At 38.0% G+C, this 7,863-nt stretch overlaps 1 pseudogene; it reads right to left on the minus strand.

Annotated features, from left to right (window-relative positions):
- Nucleotides 1-278: 278 nt before the first annotated feature.
- On the minus strand, nucleotides 279-931 carry LOC128577094 (E3 ubiquitin-protein ligase SIAH1A-like; annotated as a pseudogene).
- Between the last annotated feature and the right edge of the window lie 6,932 nt (nucleotides 932-7,863).

Raw genomic sequence — 7,863 nt, forward strand, 5'->3', positions numbered from 1 at the left:
AACTGCGAAAGAAAAGTTCTAAACACTGGCCTGAAAGTCTTATTGCCATTTCAATAGTGGGCAATATTTACAGTAATGCGTAAATAGCCATTTTCTGCAAAAAGCTGTGCAGTGTTGGTGTCAAAGACAAGGCAGTCACTGCTTATCATGGCTGTCTCAATTCCCTCCAGAATAGATAGAGGGGTTGCTTCCCAAGTCAGTCGCCGTCCATCACCATTGAGCTCCAGTCGATAAGTAAAAGTTTCCGCTTGCTGTGGTGTTCCTAGCAGCCGTACCATTTAGCAGAATCGCTCTTCACCATGGTGGTTTTCCTGTTTCTGTAAGACCACCACGAAGTGCAAGCCGAAACAGGACTGCATCATCACCCAGTATAAAGTACCATAAACATTAATGCTCACAGCAAGGAAAATTGCAGTCTCTCCTTCTAGTACTGTAATGGAGTCATGCCGATCCATCAGATGGGCCATCACAGCATCCAAAGAGCCTTCCCATCGACAGAGGACACCAGGGCACGCACAGGAGTAAGGCCTGAAGTCACAGACTCTTCGTGACGTGCCTTTTGTGCGGGCGGCAGAGTTAGTCCACACCCAGACGAGGCATATTTACACTGAAAGGTAAGCAAACAGGCCAGTTTCTCCATAGCCAAGTTGCGAATGCATCCCAATGGGCCCCGGCAAGTTGGACAAGAAGCCAGCTTTTGGCGACAGCTGTTACACACAAGATGACCATGCTGACACTGAAGGATGGGTGGTAAGACGTACCCAAAGCAGACGGGACACTCGAAAAGACTCCTCAATTCACTGCTGGATGGAGTCGTGTCAGGCAGGGCTGGCTCCCTCTGGGGTGGTGGATCCTGTGAGGGATCATCAGGCCGATGATCATTTCTGTGGGCCGAGGAGGCTCCTGGAACCCGGTCCTGGCTCAAACGCATTCAACGCTCAACTCCTGCCACCGCCTTGGCGCCCAGACCCAACAGATACTCTGGGTCTCCGCCACTGCTGGAGCGGGTTCCCCTCAATGGCCGGGCTTCCCTCTAACCGCCTCACCGTCACGGGCACGGCCGTTTGTCGCATCTTCGAGCCCACCACGCGCTCCCTCTAAGTACCACAGACCGTGGCTAAGGCCTCGAGGAGAGGCGGCCCGTAGGCCGGGCTCCTGCCTGCTGTTTTATAGAAGAATTCTTTATCCAAATTCAGCATGTGTTGTATGTGATTGTGTCTTTGGACTGTTGGCCTCTCCTGGGGCCAATGCGGGTAAATTGTGTTTCCCTAGAAAATTATCCATTGCATCTGTGTTTCAATGTATTTCAATAGAATTCTGCAAACTTTGTACTTAGGGGACTTGAATTTTTCTTTGCATTGAAGACTATGTCACCCCTGTCATTTTATTTTGAGCATTTGTCTTTCTCTCCTTTTGATTACTTTATCCAGTGACTTTTCATGTTTCTGATATCCACCCAAGTAAACCTGCCATTCCTCTTATCTATGAGTTTCACTGTATTTTTTTTTTAATTCAGGTTAATGTGAGATGGATATGTAAAATCAGGTTATACTATTTGCATGTGTTAGGTAAGGTACAAGTTGAACCCTTCACCCTGAAAGTGTGCCGTATACCCTTACATTCTCCCATAAAGAAAGATGGTGACTTTACTTCTTTTAAATTTATCTGGAAGGATCTGGAGAACATCCTTCTAAATAACATTTCACTGTAGTTTTATTTTCTAACCCATTTATTTCAACTTCCACCTCTAACTAGTAGTTTTGACTTCATACATTTAGATTATGTTGTGGCTTTCTGAATTTAATGTTCAAGTCATTTATTTTTATTTTTAGCGGTGTAAGCAATATTTCAGATGCCTAAAATATTTTCTTATCACTGCTGTCGTGGTCTATTCTGATATATTCTGTTTTTGTTACTATTATTCTCATGTAATTCCAGAATTTTAATCTGTTCTTGCCTTTTGCGCACAAAATTTGACAGGCTCAGTAGTAACAAGATTTTTGATAATTATCCTTTTGTGACTTTTGCTCTACAAAATTATATTTTTCCTGCATTACTGGGTATATAAGTATCAATAGTTAACATGTTCCTAGTGAATTTTAACCATTAGTGGTATAAGTGTCCTTTTTGTTTTTTAATCTATTTCACTCTCCTAAATAAAATTCTCAATTCTGCCCTCTTAACTGTGAAAATAGTAAACTTTGAATTGTTTATTGTTTTCATACTCTGGTACATGTTTGATTTTTTAAAATACATTTTATTGTTTGTGACTGATTGAGGGTACAAAGAATTAATTACACTAATTGCATTTGTTAAGAGGTGTGCCATACCCTGTGACCCCATCCCCCTACTCCTCCCCTCTCGCTGCTCCCTCATCCCTCCACCATACCCCTTGTATTAGTTCATCTACTCCCTTCATATTAGAATTGTGTACATTGGATTCTTGTTTCTCCATTTTTGTGATGCTTCACAAAAGAAGAGTGTGTTCCACCTCCATCAAATGATGCAAAGTCTCCATCTTTTTTTTTAAGGGCTGAATAATATTCCCTGGTATACATATACCACAGCTTGTTAATCTATTCCTGGGTTGGTGGGCATTTAGACTGTTTACACATTTTTGGCGATTATAAATTGAACTGTTATAAACAGTCTAGTGCAAACGTCCTTATGACAGTGGTTCTCAACCTTCCTAATGCCACAATGTATTTTCATTGTTACAAAGGGGTTGTGACCCAGGGGTTGAGAACTGCTGCCTTATGATATGTGTTTCTTCTTACTAGGTAGATGCCTAGTAATGGGATTGCAGGATCAAATGGGAGGTCTAATTTGCGTTCTTTGAAGACTCTCCATACTTCCTTCCAAAAACGTTGTATGAGGTTACAGTTCCACCAGCAATGTCAAAGTATTCCCTTCTCTCCACATCCATGCCAGCATCTACTTTGAGACTTTGGGATGTGGGCCATTCTCACTGGGGTTTGGTGATATGTCAGGGTAGTTTTGATTTGCATTTCTCTGATTGATTAGGGACAATGAGCATTTTTTCATATGTTTCTTAGCAATTTGTCTATCTTCTATAGAGAAATTTCTATTCATGTCTCTTGCCCAGTGATATATAAAGATGATATTCATCATCTTTTCATGTTGATGAATTTGTGTTCTCTATAGATGCTAGTTATCAAGCTTTTTTCTGGTTCATAAAATGCAAATATCCATTCCCATTCTGAAGGTTGTCTATTTGATTTTGTTGTTGTTTCCTTAGTTGTAGAGATGCTGTTTAATTTCATTAAGTCCCATTTCTTTATTTGTGTTATTGTTGCATTTGCCACAGAAGTCTTCTTAGTAAAATCTTTCCCCAGTCCGATATCCTCAAGTGTTTTCCCAACACTTTCTTCAAGGACTTTTATGATTTGATGCCTTAGACCGGGGTCCTCAAACTACGGCCCTCAGGCCACATGCAGCAGTGTGATTGTATTTGTTCCTATTTTGTTTTTTTACTTCAAAATAAGATATGTGCAGTGTGCATAGGAATTTGTTCATAGTTTTTTTTTTTTTTTTAAACTATAGTCCGGCTCTCCAACGGTATGAGGGACAATGAACTGGCCCCCCTGTTTAAAAGGTTTGAGGACCCCCGCCTTGGACTTAAATGTTTCCTCCACCTTGAGTCAGTTTTAATAAGTGGTGAGAGCTGTGGGTCCAGTTTCAGTCTTTCACATGTGGTTGTCCAGTTCTCCCAACACCATTTATTGACTAGGTGTTCTTCTCCTCAGTGTATGTTCTTGTTTGGTTAATCAAATATCAGGTGCCTGTAAGATGTTAGTTTCACATCATGGTATTCTATTCAATTCCAAATGTCAATGTCTCTAATTTTGTGCCAACACCATGCTGTTTTGATCACTATGGCCTTGTAGTATACCCAAATGGCTAGTAGAACAATACTGCTGGCTTTGTCTTTATTACTAAGAAGTGCCTTAAATATGCAGGTTTTTTCTGGTTCCATACAAAACAAAGATTTCTTTTTTCTAAATCTTGAAAGTATGATGTTGGTATTTTAATAGGGATGGCATTGAATCTGTGGATTACTTTGGGAAGTGTAGACATTTTAACAATGTTGATTCTTCCCTGCCATGAGCATGGTATGTTCTTCCATTTGTTAATATCTGCTATTCCCTTTCTTAGGGTTTCGTGATTTTCTTTGTAGAGGTCTCTCACCTCTTTTCTTAGGTAGATTCCTAGGTATTTCATCTTTTTTGAAGCTGCAGTGAAAGGAGTTGTGTCCTTAATTATCTCCTCATCTTGGCTGTTATTGGTGTATACAAAGGTTACTGACTTGTGGACATTGATTTTATATCCTGAGACATTACTGTATTTTTTAATGACTTCCAGGAGTCTTGTGGTTGAGTCTTTAGGGTTCCCAAAGTATAAGATCATATCGTCAGCAAAGAGGGAGTGTTTGACCTCCTCTGCTCCCATTTGGATGCCCTTTCTTTCCTTCTCTTGCCTGATTGTATTGGCTAGAACTTCCAGCACTGTGATAAATAGTCATGGCAATAGAGGACAACCTTATCTGGTTCCAGTTCTAAGTGGAAAAGTTTTCAGTTTTATTCCATTCAGTAAAATACTAGCTGTGGGTTTGTCATAGATAGCTTCGATCAGTTTCAGAAATGTGCCACCTATGCTTATACTGTTTAGTGTTCAAATTAGAAAAGGATGCTGGATTCGATCGAAAGCTTTTTTGTGCATGTTTTGAGAGGATCATAGGGGCTTTGTTTTTGCTTCTGTTGATATGATGAATAACATTTATCGACTTGCATATGTTAAACCAGCCTTGCTTCCCTGGGATGAAACCTACTTGATCATGATGTATGACTTTTTTGATGAGAAACTGTAATCAATGGTCTAGGCATTGATTGAGAATTTTTACATCTATATTCATTAGTGAAATTGATCTGAAATTCTCCTTTTTAGTTGTTTTTTTTCCTAGTTTGGGTACCAGGGTGGCATTTATTTCGTAGAACATGTTGGGGAATATTCCTTGCTCCTCAATTTTTTGGAATAATTTCTGCAATCTGGAAATAAGCTCTTCTTTGAAGGTTTGATAGAATTCTGGAGTGAAGCCGTCTGCACCAGGGCATTTTTTGTTGTTAGATTTTTTTATTGTTTCTTTGATCTCAGTGTTTGTAATTGGTCTGTTCAGGAGATCTGTTTCTTACTGGCTATGTCTAGGGAGATGTTGTGATTCCAAATATTGATCTATTTTCTTCACATTGTCCAATTTCTGGCCATAGAGTTTCTGGTAGTATTCAGAGATCATCTCTTGTATCTCTGTGGCATCAGTTTTTATTTCCCCTTTATCATTTCTGATTGAGGTTACTAGAGATTTTACTTTTCTATTTCTGGTTAGCCTGAGCAAAGATTTATCTATTTTATTTATTTATTTTTCTTTTTTTCAAAAAACCAACTCCTTGTTTCATTAATTTTCTGAATTATTCTTTTGTTTTCAATTTCATTAGTCTCTGATTTAATTTTAGATATTTATTTTCTTCTGAAGTGTTTGGGATTATATTGTTCTTCTTTTTCCAATTCCATAAGATGGTTTGTAAGTTTGTTGACATGCTCTCTTTCTGTTTTTTTGATGTAGGCATCTAAAGCGATCAATTTTCCTCTCAGGACTGCTTTTGCTGTGTCCCATAGGTTTTCGTAGCTTGTGTCTTTATTGTTGTTATGCTCAAGGAAATTAATGATTTCCTCTTTTATCTCTTCCTGCACCCAATTGTCATTCAGCATAAGGTTATTTACTTTTCATGCCTTTGTGTAGAGTTGAACATTTTTGTTGGAGTTGAGTTCCACCTTTAATGCCTTGTGATCTGTATATATGCAAGGTAAAATTTCAATTCTTTTGATTCTGTTGAGGTTTGTTTTGTGTCCTAAGATATGATCAGTTTTGGAGAATGTTCTATGGTCCTATGAAATGAATGTATGTTCTTTAGCTTTGGGATGGAGTGTTCTATATATGTCTGACAAGCACAGTTATGCTCAGGTCACATTTGTGTCCCTTGTATCTTTGTTTAGTTTCTTTTTTATTATTATTATTTTTATTAAATCATAACTGTATACATTGATATGATCATGGTGTTTAGTTTCTGTTTAAAGGACCTGCCCAGCTCTGTAAGAGGAGTGTTAAAGTCCCCTGCAATTATGATGTTACGGGATATCATATTGCTAAAACTAATTAAGGTCTGTTTCAGAAATCTGGGAGCACTTATGTTGGGTGCATAATTTATAAGAATTGAAATATTTTCTGGTTGCATTTTTCCCTTGACCAATATAAAGTGTCCATATTTGTCTTTTTTGAATTTAGTTGCTTTAAATCCACTTGTATCTGAAATGAGATTGCAACCCCTCTTTTCTTCTGAATTCTGTTTGCCTGAATAATTGCCTTCCATCCCTTAACTTTGAGTTTTAACTTGGAGGCTACATGTGTTTCCTGCAGACAGCAGTGGATGGCTTTTTTTTTTTTTTTCCAATCAGCCAGCCTATGCCTATTCAGTGGGGAATTCAACCCATTAACATTTATTGAGAGAATTAATAAATGTCATGGAATCCTAGTCATATTATTTTGTGAAAGTCCATTGCTTAGTTTTGTCTTTTGAATCATTGTGGAAACTAGGTTTTGTCCATAAGTTTCTGATTGCTTACTTTTCTAGCCTTCCATTGTGATGGTCAGTGTGTAGAATAGGTCAAAGTATTTCCTGTACAACTTATTTTGTTGTGACAAACTTTCTCAATGTTTGCAACTCAATAAACAATTTTGATTTCTCCATCAATTTTAAAACTTAGCTTAGCAGGATATAGAATTATAGGCTGTAATTGTTTTGTTTAAGTAGATTAAAAGTATATGACCATTGTCTTTTGGCTTAAGAAGTTTCATTTGAGAAATCTGAAGCCACCCTAATAGCTATGCCCAAGTAGGTCAATTGTTGCTTACTCCTTATGGCCTAAAAAAACTTTTCTTTTGTCTTGACTTTGGACAGGTTCATCACAATGTGTCTTGGAAAAGCTCAATTTGAGCTGAGAGACCTGGGGTCTGATATCCCTCTGAAAGGAGTGTGTCAGAATCTTTGGTGATATTTGGGAAATTTTGATTTATAATTTTCTACAATATGGCTTTCATTCTTCTGGGGCATCCTTCTTCTCCTTCTGGGATACCTATAAACTCTAATGTTTGAATGCTTCATGAATTCCCATAGTTCTGTCAGTGAGTGATCTGCTTTCTCTCTTTTTTTAATCTGACTCTAAGTATCTGAGCTAGCTCAAGAGCTTTGTCCTCTACCTCTGAGATTCTTTCTTCTGCATGGTCTAATCTGTTACTGATACTTTGTACTGCATCTTTAAGTTCCCTAATTGACTGCTACAATTCCTTTAGTCTGCTATATCCTTTCTATATTCTTCATTTCTTTCATCTCTTATTTGATTCTATTTTGGAATTCCATTTGTATTTTCCACTTTCTAAGCAATTTCCTTCATTTCTTTATTATCCATATTTTAAATCTCCCTTCTGTCATCTCTAACCTTTTTTTATAGGTGGAGTCTTCTGCAGCAGCTACCCCTTAGTCCCTTGGAGTAGTTGCTCTGGTCTGCTTTATATGTTGCCAGGATTTTTCTGCTATGTCTTCTTTATGAGTGTTTTCTTTGTTTCCTTGCCCTAATTTTCCCTTCATTTCCTTTTGCTTTTTAAGTTACCATGCCTCTGACCTGAGGTGTTGATGAGTCCTTTTAGTACAGGACTAAAATGATGAGAAGCTTGAGGAACAAGAAGGGAAAAAAGACACACACACACACAAAAAAAAAAAAAAAAAAGAAAGA

Source organism: Nycticebus coucang, chromosome X (assembly GCF_027406575.1).
Source record: "Nycticebus coucang isolate mNycCou1 chromosome X, mNycCou1.pri, whole genome shotgun sequence".
Classification (NCBI taxonomy): Eukaryota; Metazoa; Chordata; class Mammalia; order Primates; family Lorisidae; genus Nycticebus; species Nycticebus coucang.